Source organism: Pezoporus wallicus, unplaced genomic scaffold (genome assembly GCF_028554395.1).
Source record: "Pezoporus wallicus isolate ANWC-B61680 ecotype Strahan unplaced genomic scaffold, APGP_CSIRO_Pwel_v1 contig_1583, whole genome shotgun sequence".
In the NCBI taxonomy this organism is placed as follows: Eukaryota; Metazoa; Chordata; class Aves; order Psittaciformes; family Psittacidae; genus Pezoporus; species Pezoporus wallicus.
This window is the reverse complement of record NW_026637266.1, coordinates 356,159-372,383: the sequence shown is the minus strand read 5'-3', so window position 1 is coordinate 372,383 and position 16,225 is coordinate 356,159. Positions and strand designations below refer to the sequence as shown.

The 16,225-nt window shown below is 45.7% G+C and overlaps 1 protein-coding gene across 1 annotated transcript in view; it reads right to left on the bottom strand.

Moving 5' to 3' along the window:
* ELOVL6 (ELOVL fatty acid elongase 6) overlaps nucleotides 1-16,225 on the bottom strand; it is a 77,869-nt gene that overhangs the window by 60,969 nt on the left and 675 nt on the right. The window lies entirely within an intron of this gene.

The following is a 16,225-nucleotide window of genomic DNA, read 5'->3' as shown; positions in this document are numbered from 1 at the left end:
GAGAAAAGCAATCACGCCTAAAAAGAACCAGAAATGCAGCCCTTTCCAAGTTGAAGTTCCTTAAAGCAAAACTACCATGCCTGAGCACTCAGAAGTGTGCCTCTGTTCAGCTGCTGCTATGCAGAACCAGAACACAGTGGCTGTAGCTTCAATGCAGAGAGGGTTTTGAAGGCACTGTCAGTGCTAGATTCTGCTTCGTGACATTGGGGAGTGCCATCTGCTCTCAGTCTGACACAAAACTGATGAGCAGGAACCAGCACACTGGGAAAAAGCACGTTTCATTCGCAGCAATGCAGCTGCAAGGTGATGCTGTGTGGTACGATCTCCTGGGAATGCACAGATAATGCTCTTTGAACCATAAGGGAAGAAGCTGTTTGCCAATTAGTTCCCTGGTAATTGGCCATGCAATGTCACTCTTTGCATGAGGACTGCTGGGAAAAACATTGGACATCATCTGATTAAAACAAGAGAAAAGAGCATTATGTGATGGCAACTTAATGAGATGGGATTCAAGCTAGCCCTCAGCAAGCTGGACAGGAGAAATAAATGGTGGCCTGTTCAGAAGAGATTAAGAAGACAGGATAGTTGAAACCATCTGGGATACTCATAGACAAAGCCTAGGAACCTAGTCTGTAAAGGGAAAAACCCTGAAGCTGTCATTTTCCTTGTATGCTAACCTGGATCCTCAAACATTTTAGGAGTGTCGTTTAAGACCACTGGTATTTGAGAAGACATGCAGGAAATGAGCCGTACCTCCAGAAGTACATAGGCATTGCACATTAAGAACAGCCATCCTTTGAAGTGGCAAGAGACACGGACATTTGATGGCCCCGGGTGAAAGATCAAAGCAGGAAAGCAAGCAGGGCTCTGACGATGAAGGGCTGCTGCAGCTCACCCAGACAGGAGCCAGATGAAGCTCTTCCAGGAACACCCTATGTCCAGGGTGGGTGCTGAGCAGGAGCTTTGATCACCCACATGCCTCCAGGAAAAGCAGGGCAGTGGGGAACCAGCAGCTCTGAAGCAGTTATCAACCATGGCCATGTACGGCTCCCACCCTGAAAGGACTTTCAGACACAGGCTGCCTGTATTAGTGTCCTCTACAAGTGAAAGCATAGGCTGAATTTAATAGGTCAAAACACTGCTGGGGAGCAGGACCTGAAGAGCAGTTAACACCGAATGGAGCAAAGTCCCAGGCAGCGATGCTGGGGGTGGCTCTGCCCCAAGAGCTGCATTTCACAGCCTTCCCACCCATGCTGGGGCAGGGGGGGGTCAGGCCCCTGTATTCTGTTGCTATTATTCACTTACGGGTGAATTATATTAACATTTGTATCCAAATGTAGATGCCTCCTACCTCCACAGAAGCCAAACACAAACACGCTTATTATACAGTGTCTGGGACACAGCCCTAGTAACAGAGATAAAAATCAAGGCATCCAGGGAACAAGAAAGAAAAGGCAGTGCAAGAGTGAGTCAGCAAATGTAAGCAATATGTTAGTCAGGCAAGCATTTCTGAATGCACCGCAAGGTTGTTCTCACTGCAAAGCTACATCCCAGATAACCTGGACAACACACGACCCCCATGTGAGGCCCCCCTCCCTTTTGCCAAGGGGCCTCTGCATTTTCATACTGGTATGGCAATGGCTTTTAATGCAGATTTCTTCCATTGCCCTCCCCCCATTCTCAGGTCTGGGAAGTGAAAAAAATCTGTGCCATGTTTAGAAAGATGGAGACTCGATCATGGGAATCTGGTAAAGCAAAGGAGGCTGGTTGTGCTGCTGCCTCAGGTGTCACAATAAAGGCTGCAGGATTAGCCTGGTCATTTTGCAGGCCACGAAATGCTCCGCTGAGCCTGTCTACAAATTAGCCTGTGGCCTGGCTCATCGTCCTGCCAGCCCACAGTTCTCTGTAAAACAAGTGACTTAGTGCCACAGTGACCACCACAACCTGCCCTATCAGCGGGTGGACCTGCCCCTCTGCAGTGAGCCATCGGACAGCAGGTCTGAACCTCTCCTCTCTCGAGTCACACACATCACAAACGACCACACCACGTTCAATGGATACAGCTGCAGAAAGCAGTGAGTGGGAAGAAAAAGCAGGTATGAGGCCAGGAAGTTTTACAAAAGCCACTGGATTTTAAGTCACCATCAAAATTTTTTGCAATTTTTCTGATCTAAATTCTGTTTTTCTACCACTTTGAAAATGCAGACTAATTAACTCATATCCTTATACACTCTGGTGCTCTGAAGAGGATACTTGCTTTTGTAAATGATATTTATAAAGCAAAAGCTATTTAATACCTGCCTAACATATACCCATAACCTTCAAAATGTCCCTTGTGAGTCAACACACCCTGACTTGAACAGACATTTCTTTACCCCTTCTGTTCTGCAAGGCGTTCTCCAGCATAGAGTCACTACCCCAGAGCACAGCAGAAAGCAGCCTAAGCCCCTGCTTGCATTAACTGGTTCAACACTGGAGATGGGTAGTTTTATTCTGGAAGAGGAGCAATTGCACAGGGAGGACTGGACATAAGCCAGTCAGGGAAACAAGCCCTTTTCAGTTTAATCTTCATGCTTTCTAGTGATCCCCCACATACTAAAATTGATTCCACAGCCACATCCTGCATTTACATACATACATAGGTATTACTGCAGGATGGCAGCTTATTCTGACTTCAGCAACACTCATATCTCTCTCTGAATCAAAGCTACAGCTAATGCCAGAGCCACCTTATGTACTCATGCACAGAAATTTGTATCCTCTTCCCATTCAAGTCACAGGCATGTCTCTTACTGACCTGGATGACTCCCAGACCCCAGTCGTAATAGTGAAAGCCACTAGTCCCTGAAAGCCTGTAGTTCTCTGGATGGATGCCTTACCCACTCTTTGAGTGAAGCAGGTTGAGCAGGCTAGTCTAGAGACCAGATCGCAGGGTGTTATCATGGCAGACTTTGAGATCCAGCCTGAGAGGGATGTTTTTCTTATTCATAATTTAGAGTATTTGTCCTCACTTATGCAGCTAGAAGGAAACCACTCAGACTGCATGCAACCTTTTGGGCACATGAGCCATGAACATCTCACTATACATGCTGTCATGGGCTCTAAATATCAAAGGATACATCATTCCCATGCCATGGTGTCTCTGGGACTACTTTCAGGAAGGGCATGCAGGTAGCCTCCAGGCAAGGCAGCTGGAACAGTTTGGCACAGGCAGTCAATTCACCTAACTGTAGCACTGGTTGCATCTGCATGGCATGGGGAAAAGTTACTCTGGGAAGCTACTCCAACACCAGTAAACCCAAGGCAACCCACCTTGACATCACCCCATCATGCAATCTCGGTGGCAGGGAGGCTGTCCCTGTTGCCTCACAGGCTGGCTGACATTCAAGGGGCAGAATTTCATCCAGCAGTCAGGGAAAACACATGATGGTACCATCGTGTACCATCATGTTTGATGTGCTTTGTTTACTGTACGTGCAATGGGACTCTCTCAAAAGTGCTGGGAACCAAAGTCTTGCTTTCTTTTAATGTCATATAGTATCTGGGAGCTAAGAGGAGACAACTCGGATGAAAGTTAGTGGAATTGGTCATTCTAATCTGGCAAGACTTCTGCTGCTGAAAACTGTTCCAGCAGTGGTTTTGGGCAGCTCTCAGAGCAGCCCTGGAGGCTGTGCAGATCCACCACTTCCAAGACATCCCTCCTGTTGTTAGAAATGTTACATTATAGAGCTTTCTGACATTAAAGTATCTAACTTACCAAGAATGTGACTGTGATATTCAGTAGAGACCTTAGATGCTAAAATACTATAACCCTCCATGGTAATACACTGAACGCAACTGTCCCTCTTTCCAGATACACAGCTATTTTAATAACACAAGAGCTATTTGAAATCCCACCAAGTCAAGACTCATTCTTGAAATTTTAAACAAGGCAAATGGGTTAAAGATGTCTGAAGCCAAATTCTCTTCCCCTGTAAACAGATACAATACGATCTAATTTAATGGAAAGCGCCGTGATTGCCAGCAATAAATACGGATCGTAACTAAGGTCATCAGGACACAGCCTATGAAGACAAAATGCTGGAATTTAATTGTAAAAGTGTAGGGAAGGTACTTGTGGTCTGTCAAAAGCCTCTCCCAATCATATAAGCCATTTTAATTGATGCAAGTCAAAACTGCTCACCGTACTTGCAGGACTTCATCGAGATATACCAAAGGACCACTCTTGATATCTTACATACTTTGCATGACTATCCTGAGGCCACCAGCGTTTCATTGAGGAATATGCTCCATGACATCACAGCAGCATCACAGGGACTACTAAGGCAAGAATAGCATTTGGAAAGGCTGAGATCAAAATCTGCATTCCCAGCTTTAGTGCCATTACAGGATAGATACTAACAGATCCTTTTTTTGTTATCCTAGCCCATTTTTCATCCCAATCAAGAGCATGCTACTACAGAAAGCACAGGGAGGAGCTCTGCTTGATCACCACACAATAAAAAGCTGTGATAGCTCTTATCATTACTATTTCTCTCTAATCTCTGGATTGCCCATATTATCAGCCTGGTGTGTATTTTTTCCTAAATGTAGACACAACCTCTTCATCTTCATACTCTTCTAGCATCCTTTCCAATTATTCCATTTACAGCAATGACCATTTCAAAATATGCAAGCTGTCATAATCATTCTACGTACCAGATGATACATTACATTCAGCCAACATATACAAGCTTAGGAACTAAATCTCTTTCATTGAAGCAAACAGAAGTTTTATTATAGACTTTATTTAGGGTTTTTCCAGCTAGTGACTGGAAAGTGGCTTTTAAAAGAGGCTCCTTTTATACCAGGATATGACAGGGGCTGAGGAAAGCTACATGTAAGCACTCTTCTTTTGTTACTGCCCTATTCCAGAAATCAAGTACCAAGTGACTTCCATCAGAAGATGGTAGCGGACTACCCCAATGCAGTATTTCTTGCTGTTCATACAAAGACAACTCAGGGCCAGGTCTGCACTGCCCAGCTCCATCAGCGCAGCTCCAAAACCCACACCAGTAGTTTGGCACTGCGTGGGCTATTTTGTGTGAGCACAGAGGGCTTCTCCAGCCACCCGGTTTGACTGTTCCTAAAAAGATGTACAGAAAATGAAAGAGAGAGGGGGAAAGGGTGATGTAAAGGAAAAAATTAAGTAGATAGCTGGAAAAGAAGAAAATGCATGGTGGGAGAGAAAGGAAGAAGGATGTTTGGAAATGGCTGTGGTCCAGTTAGCTCCTAGGAGTCTCTTCACATTCAGTGCAGAGAAGGGAATGGTTTTAGGATGCAACTTATTTCTCTTAGCTCCCTATTTCAGGATGAGATGACTCAGGCACTTCATGCAGCAGGTGACTATGTGTGGTCAGACAAATCCCATCACCGGTGCCTGCAGGGTGCTCAAATGACTGAATGAGTGAACAGTAATACAAACTGCCTGTAATCATCAAATATCAGGATCTCAGATGTGCAAACCTCTTGAGCAGGATCAAAAGACGTATGTGGAGGAACCTGGGAAAGGCATGCACTGTAACTACCATCTTTATACAGGGCTACCATTACACAAAGACCACCTCTCATGAACATCTTGGGCCAGGTGTTCAAAATGTTTCTTTCAGTAAAACATTTTCTCTCATTTCCTAACAAGCATGAGCATCCTGCATACAACAGCCTTGCGACAATCTGGCTCTAAATGTTGCAACAGGAACACCTGTGTTGATCCTATCTTCCAAACTAAATTTTGAAATTCGTCCATGACGTGAGCGCTGATGCAGGAGGAGAGCTCTTGGAAAATGCTGGAAAGCTTATGGGAAATTCTTAAAAATAAACCAAAAAAACCAACCCTGAACCCATCACATGTGATACTAAAAGTTAGTGAACAGGGACACATTAACTGAGGACTCCAAGGACTCCTCTCAGAGCTATAACATTATTTTTACCCATGGTGTAGGCTGTTTGGAGCTGTCCTCACTCCAATGGGATATCTGCAAAACTACCCACATTACAGAGGTGGTGGCAAGGTAGCTGCACAGATCTGGCTCTGACAGCCCAAGCAATAAGTTATCTGAACCTTTTAAAAAATAATTAGTTTTGTCTGCCTGGGGTACTACTAGTCTTAAGCTAACCCCCCAAGCTGCTAGGGGTAAGACAAGGGTTTTTCATAGCATCCTTGGCCAGTGCCTTGCACAGGAGAAATCTCTGCCCAGCATCACATCCCCAGAAATGCTGCAATATGTTAGATCATTGGGCATTTTCAGCATGAAGTGCCAATCCAAGTAAGATTTAACTCCGCAATATTTACAGAGTTCTGAAACAACAGATAATGATTTAACAAAATAAACTGATGGTCTGTGTACACAGAGCCACTGCAAGAGGGAATGCCACTTCCACACAGTTCTGTTGTGACTGATACCCAAAATAGTATTTTCTTTATCAGACATGTGATCAAGAAAGGGTACTAAAGCACACAGGAGTGATCAGGTCAGATCAAAGGTTGAATCAGATCAGTATCTTGTTTCAGACAGTGGCCAACAGTAGCATCTTACGAAAAAATGCAATGGGGAAACGCCCTCACAAAATAATGTAAAGACAACATTATGCATCTCAAAATACTTCTACCTGTTAAACAAACTGTTTCATCGGGGTCTGCAATCAATGCTATGCTTTCTTTTCATCCATTCCACTTAGCCCAACCTCGTTGCTTCTCTTTTTACCTAGGAAACGCACTGAAATCACCAGCAGGTTTTGCCGGGTTTGGGTCAGTCACCCAAAGCATGGTGATGCCTGCGCACAAGGGCCAGGTCCCCATTCACACCCTGAAGAGGGGTTGAGGTCTAACTTGGGCCCTGGAAGCCATCGGCCTCAGAGCTACCATGTCGACAGAGCAAAAGTCTTTGTAAAAGTGAAGGCAGCTAATGAAGACAAGAGGATCATCATGGTGTATGAAATAGCTTGGAGATTTCTGCTCGGCTGTCAAGCCAAGAAGGATGAAGAAACAAGAAGTAAGGAACTGAAATGTTAGATGTCCACAGAATTTGCTGCTAACAACCAACATTTCTCTTGGTTGCGACCTCCAAACACATGAGAAAGGAGCTGGAGAGCCAGCCCCTCCAGAGAGAACAAAAAGGAAGAAAACCCAGGACTTACAGCTGCATGGACATTTGTATAATGGAAACCACAAAATTCCCATTACTGTTTACAGAGGACCTGCATTCAACAGATGCACAACAGGAGACCTAGAGGGAAAACTCCCATTAGAAGCTAAAAGCATAATTACATTAGGAAAAAGCCAGACTTTGAAAACAGTTGTTGATAAACCCTCTGTGTGAATGGGAGAGTGCAACAACTCTGGCATCCTGCTTTTGCTTATACTTGGGGGATTTTACTATTACTTAAGTACCTCTTAAGGGTTCTAAATAAAAAGAATAAAATAAGAAAAAAGAAAGAAAAATAAAAAAAAAGGAAAAATTAAAAAAAAAAAAAAATCAGACTATTTCATTAGCCAGAAGATCATACTCCTCAGTGATATCATTCTGGTGTTTATACAGGGCAAATGCTTGTCCTTAATAATGCTCTTGACTGACCTTAACTTTTATGTCTAGGGATAACTGAAGCCATCAGATAGCAAAACCAACACATTCAATTTGAGGAGCTCATAATCAATCATAGATGATGTCCAATTCATTTTTCACTCCCTTTGCAGGCTTCATATGCTGAAACTAACTGCAAACAAATTTTAAATATTCTATTTTAAAGTTATGGTCAGAAGATGTTGAACAGTCTGAAGTTTTATTAAACTATATGAAGGACAGCTCCTTCCACAAATTTACAATTAAGAATGGTCTGGACTTTTGCAGTTTAATCTCATGACACCAACAATAAACTGCCTTGCCTCAAATATTACAGCAGCTCTTTCGAGTCCTCAGTTACCACAATCAAGGAGACAAATTTCGCACAACATCCTTGACAAGAATAAAGCATTCTTCAGTGCTAGTACAAGTGTAGAGCTGCACAGTAATGCTGTTCTCTGTACTGTTTTAATGTAATTACTCATACAGGTCTTACAACCTCAGGATCACCTTTGTGACATGGTGAAAAAACAATTTTGAATATCCCCAGGAAGGAACTGTTTCCCATTTTACACCTTCGGAAGTGAAGCACAATCAGTGATTTCCAGAGATGGCACAGGTCCTGGGTTTCTATTGAAACTGTGGGACTTGGGTACCTTTTGAAGAACTGCGTCTGATCGACTGATGCCTAACTTGTACACAGTGGCTACAGCTGCATTCAGTTATCTGAAATGTACTGATCATCATTCCCCTGCATGCCTCACAGTGCATAAACCACTCTATGTACTCTGCAAAGCACCAGGTCCCCTGGCATGAGGTAAATCTTTGACTTTCATCACACCCTCTTCTTCCCAACTCTGAATACCAGCTCTACCCAACAGAGGTCAAGGACTGTTCAGCAGATGCAAGATCTGCCCATTTCATCATTTCATGGCATGTCAGCTCTGCAGGATCTGGGTCCCTTCTCTAACTAAACCAAGGTCATGATGGCTTTGGAGTCCTTCCACGTTGCTCCCAGTCCTTAAATAAGTCAGGGACAGTACATTGCTGTGCCACGTGCTCTGTAGCCATAGAGTAAATACACAACCCTTCCACTCCAACCTGAGACAAGGTTCAAGAGGGCTGACAAAACAGCTTGCAAGAAAAAAAGTACTGGGTAGCAGTATGCAGATAACGTGGTTACACAAATAGCTCACACCTTGATAGAATCTGAGACAGTGGAAAGTTTATTTTACATTCTAGCTGACACTAATTTACATTTTAAAATAATGTTTTAACCTCTGCCCATTTCCATTAAAAGAAGAAAGCATCTAAACTCTCTCTTGATTAGGCTTTCCAAAAAGTGTTCTACATCATCTTGCCTTCTACAGTCCCAATGGACCCTGTACCACAAAAATCATTTTCAAAACTGTGGAAAGCTCCACAAACTCCCTTAAAGCAAATAAAGAAACCCCAGCTCTACACCCTCCTATGTCTCCAGCTCTGTACTGATAATGCCTTTGCAGAGAAGGGTCTCTGCATTCCCCACCCATTTGTCCCACCTCCCTGGACCCCAGCACGCCAGGGTACCAGCCTGCCAGTGCTAACAGTCACAAAGACAGAAATACTACAGCCTTTTCCTTACAAATTTTTCCACTTTTTTATCTCTATATTGGTCACTAAGAGTCAGCAGATCAAAGTCAGCTGAAAAGGGCTTGGGATAGACTCTTGAGCAAGGGGCAGAGACTGCGCAATGACATAAAGGAGGAAAAAAGTACAAAACATCCTTTTATTCCCAGTACCACTATAGATGGCTGTGGAGAAGAGACCAATGGCAAACGCAGCACATAAATTTGAGAGTTAAATACTCTGCCAGACCTTTCTCTGCTGAGACCAATGGGAACATGACCATGTTTGACTCTTTAAGGAGCAGTAGGTGTACTGAACATGAATGCTCACTGCGTTTTCAGCAAGGAGGTCATGGAAAAGGCCACTTATGTTAGGCATTGCAGAAAATGGAGTAATCGAGACCCCTAATCACACAATGAGTTACATGAAGTGATCTCCTGGTTACCCTGAGTCCCATTAACAAGCAACATCTACCAGCACGGAGTTCATTAAAAGACCAGGATCTAACAAATCATTGTAGCCTGTCTAGAGTGCTACTCTTACCAGATTAGGGACAACCAGACTGTGCCCGTTTGAGGGAGGAAGAGAAAATGGATGTTCCCATGTAAATTTTACTCACTGCTTTTGGACAGTTTTTAATATTTCTACGTTGCAAGGGATATGCACATAACAGTGTCTGCCTCAGAAAAACTAACAGGAAGACAAAATGCATCAAGGTAAAAAACAGTGGCTCCTCATCAAGGTTATGATTAAAAACTGGCATTCAGGAAAGTGATACCACTGTGGTGACTAGGAGGAGCCCAGAAACATATGTGACCTGACAGCAAAACAGCCAACAGCAATTCATGTGCCATCATAAAAACTGCTGTCCTCTCGACATGGGGCAATGACCTTGGCCAAGGATGCTCTTTGCGCTCAGGCTGCCTTCGCCTGTGGTGCAAAAGAGCCTGTGGAGGTTGACTGCAGGTTGTACTTTTGTCAGGACTGATGAAGCAGGGATGCTACCATGTAACAGAAAGGACAGCTGCCTGGTGCCACTCCAACGCCCCTAACACCACATCCCTGTGAAGCTACAGCTTGGCAGGCTAGAAAGCTGGACCAGCACTCGGGGTGCCTTCTGCCACCGATTTCACATGGATTTAACCAGCAAAGGAATCTGTCTCTCTCTGCAAGGGTGCCTGCATCCATAAGCTAGCAGAAACAGCCCCAGAGGTGAAAAGACTGTCTGCCAGGGGAAAAACTCCCTGTGGTTCAGGGTCAGGCCATTTAGAGGAGAAAGGAGATACCTGGGCACCCTGCACCCTAGTCCCAGGGCAAATCGGCTTCTCCCCATCACTCCTTTGCCCGTCCACATAAAGCACCCTGAATCTAGGGATTTGTGCCACCACTTGCTACGCAGCCCATGCCTGCACAAACACCGTTGGGCTTTCACAGTGTATGCCTACTTGACGATATGAGTTACTTTCTCAAAAGTGCCAAGACGTAGCATGCCACATCTCATCCCAAACCGAAACACTCCTGAATGCTCTTCTTCACTTGTGGAAATGGCAAGCTCCTGAATTACTTCTTGCTCCATTCTTACAAGTTCATTATTCCCACAGGCACATGGTGTTTGACAAAGTGGAAGAGATGTTTTCACTCTCAGAGGCTTAAAAATTAGTGAAGTAACATGATGACAGATGTGTTCACACTCTAGGGATAGAGTAAGCATAAGGCCAATGCCTACGTTTCAGTGGTAGGCTGAACCCAGAAGACACCCATGTATTTATCTTCAGGATGACATTTCTCTGCCACAGTCTTTTTCCTTCTTTTTTTTTTCCCCCACACATAGACAGAAAATACATGAACTCTGAAATGACATGTACTGTTATTCCCCATAGACTCTGTCCTTGCATTTTCAAGGAGCCAAAGCCCTGTTATACACCATTGTATCAGCCTTTTGCTCAGAAAGGCCTGAGGGATGGAGGAAAGGCAAAGAAGCGGTATCCTCTAATCTCTGCAGCTCCAAAGCTACCGTGCGCTGATTGTCCTTTCAACTTTATGGACAGTTTGCACGAGAGAACAGAAAAAAGCCCCTCTGGGGATGAAATGTGGAGGTAGGCTCAGTTCTTGCGCTGGCTGAATTTTGTTCAAGCACAACAGTCTTGCTGTGGTAAAGAGCAACTCGTACACTTTCCCTTTGAGTCCTTGCTGCAGCACAGAGAGAAGGGCAGGGCGACTCTTGTGTCCCCTCCACATCCTTCTCTGGCATTTAGCAAGAGCTCAGGAGAGGGTAAAAAAAAAAAGAAGTAATTTACATCAGTTTTTGGCTGCCACACACGTATGCCTGGAGAGATACGTGCACAGCCTCTCACTCTTGATTTCTGCATGAGGTAAGAGTAGCTTAAGTGGATGAGGGAAGCTTGCTCTGCATTTAGGAAACAAATCTGTCTAGGATGATGGTGCTTCTGTGAATTATTAAAAGGCAAGTGTGTTTCAAATCCAAATTAGTTGACCCTCTGCTCCGCAACATCTATCTCCAGTTTTGACTGGAAAGAAAATCACACCAAAGGATAAATTTCTCTCAGCATTGGCTGTACTTTCTGCCCCTCACCACATAAACATTTTTGCTAACAACAGGCTAAAAATAACTCCCTGCACCTGGATGTTTGTTTTCAATACACAAACATTTACACTCATCTAAGGTTCACACAGTCAATTTCAGAGTCAAGTTTGGGTTACCACAGCCCTTTAAAACTAAAAAATGCCTGGCTGCATTTACACAGTGCTTCTCTCTTTACTGGAAGCCCATAGACAAAAACAGCCGGTTTCTGCAGCAGAGCCCCACAGCATCTTTAGGGAATAACCAGCTCCGCTGCCATCCTGCTCATTCTCCTCTGCTCCAGCTCAGCTCCTGCTGCTACCTGTGAGCATGCTACTGGCTGCCAAGGGTTAAACCTTGGCTTTTCAAGGAGAAAAACAGGCTTGGAAAAAGCCAGGAGGGGCACACAAAAGGAGGAGGGGGGGAGCCTTCGGAGGGCAGGAGGGGAGGGCAGGAGAGCAGGGATGCCCGGAGCCCTGCAGCAGCAGCTGAGCAGCAGCAGAGGAAAAGTTTCTGTGATTTTAGGCAAGCCCTGCCCTGACGTCATCTCGCCCAGATAATCTCGGCGCAGTCAGCACAGGCCTCCTGCCTCCCCATTGGCGAGCCCCTCGTCAGCAGACATCTGAAGATAATTATTATTGGCCAGACAATTATAACAGGAACAACTGTCACTTCGTGCTGATGCCCGAACCTGGCGCTCTGTGGCACGATGGGAAGGACCTCGGCGCTCACTGCTCCATTCGTGCGTTGCTGTCGCTATCTGCTTTTCCAAGCACCAGCCAGTTTTTGCTGCCTCGCTGCCTGCAGCCGGAATCGGGATTCCAGTGCCGCAGCCCTCTTTGCTGCATGTCTGACTGAACTATGAATGTTCTGCACAAATACGGATGCATTTATGCACAAGAGATAAAGGACTAGAGCTACATTAATTCTCACGCTGCAGTTTAAGGCAGAGGGAAATCCCCTGCAGATTATTTATTTCATCACCCTCCCCTCTCTGAAGAAGTTTGTGAGGAGGTGCTGGGAGAGTTTGATTTAAGAAATCTTTGTAAGTAATCATCTTAATAAACATTCGACTTATTCCTGATTATACTGAAATCAAGCCTCCCATGGTCTGAGTACAGTAAGATAGTGGATCACATTTTAAAAGCTACCTGGTGGCACCATATGTAAAGGTACATCCACAACAGCTTTCCCACAGTATGGGAAAGTTTAACTGATTTCATGAGACTAAATGAACCCCTTAGTTCTTCAACCTCCTGAAAACCCACCATCGCTTGTTTAGGGAAGACAACTGATTGGGTGGCTCTCACTCTCAGACCACCAGTGTGCAGGTCTGCCTTTGCAGCCTGCAACCCTGCTCTGCCCTTCACGTCTCTCTTCAGGAGAACCAAGCAATTTGGGGGCTGTACCGTAAGGGTACATAAGCATATATACACATAAGCTATGCATTGAGGAGGGCATCAAACATATCAGCTTCTAAGTGTCAGGGAACAGACAATTCATTTTTCTTCTGTGTCAAAACAGTAGCCTCTTTACAGCACTACTAACTGAGACCCAGGCTCTAAAGAGGTCCCCCCGCAATGCACACTGCAGGATGGGGCCTCTCTAAAGTGAAGCAGGAACATCTGGAATGAAGCAAGAAGGACCTTGTTCACTGCCATTAGACCAATTCACTGTCAGACAGGCTCCATTCATGTCAGCCTCAGAGGACAGATCTCTAGGGGCAGATGCAGTGAGGAAATAAACAGTAGGATGGGGCTGTGCTGAAGAAAAACCTGGGTGCCAGCGACCAGTGGGTGCAGAGGACGTGCACTTGCTCCAGGGAGCAATGGACTTTGGGACAGGCTTGGAGGACAGAGGCAAAGGAGGCACAAGCTTTGGCCAAACAGAACCAGCCACCATGATCCATCCAGACCAATCAAGCCAGCACGCAGGGGTATGCTGCTACCCCTAGGCTTTGTGTTCAAGCTTTTCCAGGTTTAGGCTTGCACAGTTATAATTAAAAGGGCTTGTCAGTGCTTTAACCAGCTCAGAACCCAGAGGGTATGCAAAGGTATCCACGTCCTTCCTCAAACTGGCCTACATCTTCATATGTGACCCAGTCAGAATCCAAGGACTTTTCTTAAAATCCAAAAGACACGGTCAACTCCTTAAAGCACCCTCACCCCCCAGCACCTCACAGCCCAGGGGTTTTTATGGCCTTGGATAGGATCAAGAAAGATTTCTAAAGTTAAGCAAAACAACAAATGCCACACCTACAGAATGTGTTTACCTCCATGTTAGACATGGTAATAGCATGGCATCCTAATTTAAATGGAGATTATGGTATAAAATCCTACTAGCTTTTCCTGAAGCAAGTCCACTTAGTCCACCTTCCTCCCCAAAGAATGCACAACTGTGTTCATCCCTAGAAACTACTACTCATCAACCTCATCTTAGAATGCTCTTACGTTAATGATGCGTATGTTAAGGCTACACCTACAAAGTCAAGAAGCCACGTACTGCCATCAGTGTCTGCATAAACAAACCTACGGTGTCACCCTGATATGAAGAACAAAACCTTCTTGTATGGACCTTAGCTGATGCATTTTACCAGTTAAGTTCCCCCACAAAATTCAAGTGCTGGTACAGCAGCTTTCTTTAAGCAAGTGAATAACCTGAAGATAAAGCCACACAATTTAACCTAAAACTCCAAAGGGTCTTCAGCGGCATTTTGATGACAAGTCTGCCACGACAGTGGGCACAGCTCCATTTCACTTCCAGAAACAATCCCAGGCCACAAGCAGATTGCTCTCCTTTACTTTCATGTGAATCAAAGGTAATAATTCATCAGTTCCCTTACAGAAGGCAAAACTAGACTGAAAAGCATGTGCACACAGACCATTTTGCCTCTTTAGCTGTACAGCAGCAACATAAAACTGATGGTCTCTTCCTTTGAAGCTGGGAAGAGAAAGCCTGGCATTACAAGAGTCCCAGCTGGAGACTCTGCAGCACTTGAGACTGCCAGGGAAATTTTAACAACACTGCTTAGCATTTATATAGTACCTGACATCTTCAAGTCACTCGGCAAACATTACCGAAGTCATCAAAGCACCTCATGAGAGCATTTCAGCATTATTACTCCCTACCCCCCTGGTCTTTCCCTGCTGGAGAAACTGAGGCCTAGGAGAGGTTATGTAATAATGTTCCCAAGGTCATGCCATGAAGTACAGCAGAGCCAAGAAGATGACACAGGAATACTGGCTCCTAGTTATGTTCTTTAATCTAAACCACATCTCTCCTGAGTTATTTGGCTACAAAATACATTTGGGTATTCTCCCCCCCCCTTTACCAGTTTGTCCTCTTCTGATGCCAATTTTTTCTGGAACATGGACAAAATGGGAAGCATCTAACACTCCCAGCCCAAGAGTGTCTATGTGGTCTCCTTTTTCTGGAAACATGAGTGACACTAGGTAACCCCCAAAGAGCTAATGACTTCACCTGCAGGGGAATGGAGACACACACACTTAAAGGGTCATTTTAATTATACTGCATTTAGAAGCCCTGAGAAGAGTCATTGGAGGATTCTAGCAAGTCCGTGGCTGAGATCCACCTAGGATCTGGGCCCATTCTACCTTGCAAACATAGGCACCAAAGCTTGGACCCAGAGACAGTCTTACCCTGCCATCGTCAACTGAGGGTAGCACCGGGAAGCTCCTCACTTGGGAGATTCAGGGATTGAAGGAACCTGAGAGGGCAGGTGGCACTGCTGAGGGAGGACATGTGGGCAATGGGAAAGGACGGGGCAAGCTGGGGAGAGACACCACGGAGCAGCAGACAGGGTGAGACTGGACACCAGGTCAGGATGGCTGGGGACAATGCAGCAGCAAAGCACGAGTGAGCACAGGCAAGGTGTGAACACAAGACCCGTACAGACAGCCAACGCCAGAAGCAAGGTGCTGGGCACGTGTGATGGAGTGGGAGATCCCGGCCCAAGGACGGCCGCTGGGTACGACGCAGGAGAGGGCAGTGGCAGCCGGGGCGCTACCTCCACGTTGCCAGCCGAGGCCCGGGTAGCAGCGTGAACCGCGCCCGGGACCAGGGCTGCCGCCGGGGCAGTGCGGGGCACGAAGCAGGCTACCGGCACAGCGTTCCCGTTGGGCGGGCAAGGCTGTGTGCGTGCATATGTCCGTTTGCGTGTGTCTGTGCGCGTGTGTCCGTGCGGCTCCATCTCGTCGCAGCCCGGGCAACCCCGCGGAGTCTCTGCGCAGCGACCAGCACGGCGGATCCCGCCGCGGTTCAGCTCGCCCCAGCTCCCTGCACACGCCGGGAAAGTTAATAGCCGCATGGCTCCAAATGAAGTTTTATTAGGAGCTGGGGGAGGGGAGCGGGAAGGAAAGGGGCTCCGCGGGGAGCACTGGCAAACGCGCAACTTGTTTTAACGAGCGGGGAGCGGGAG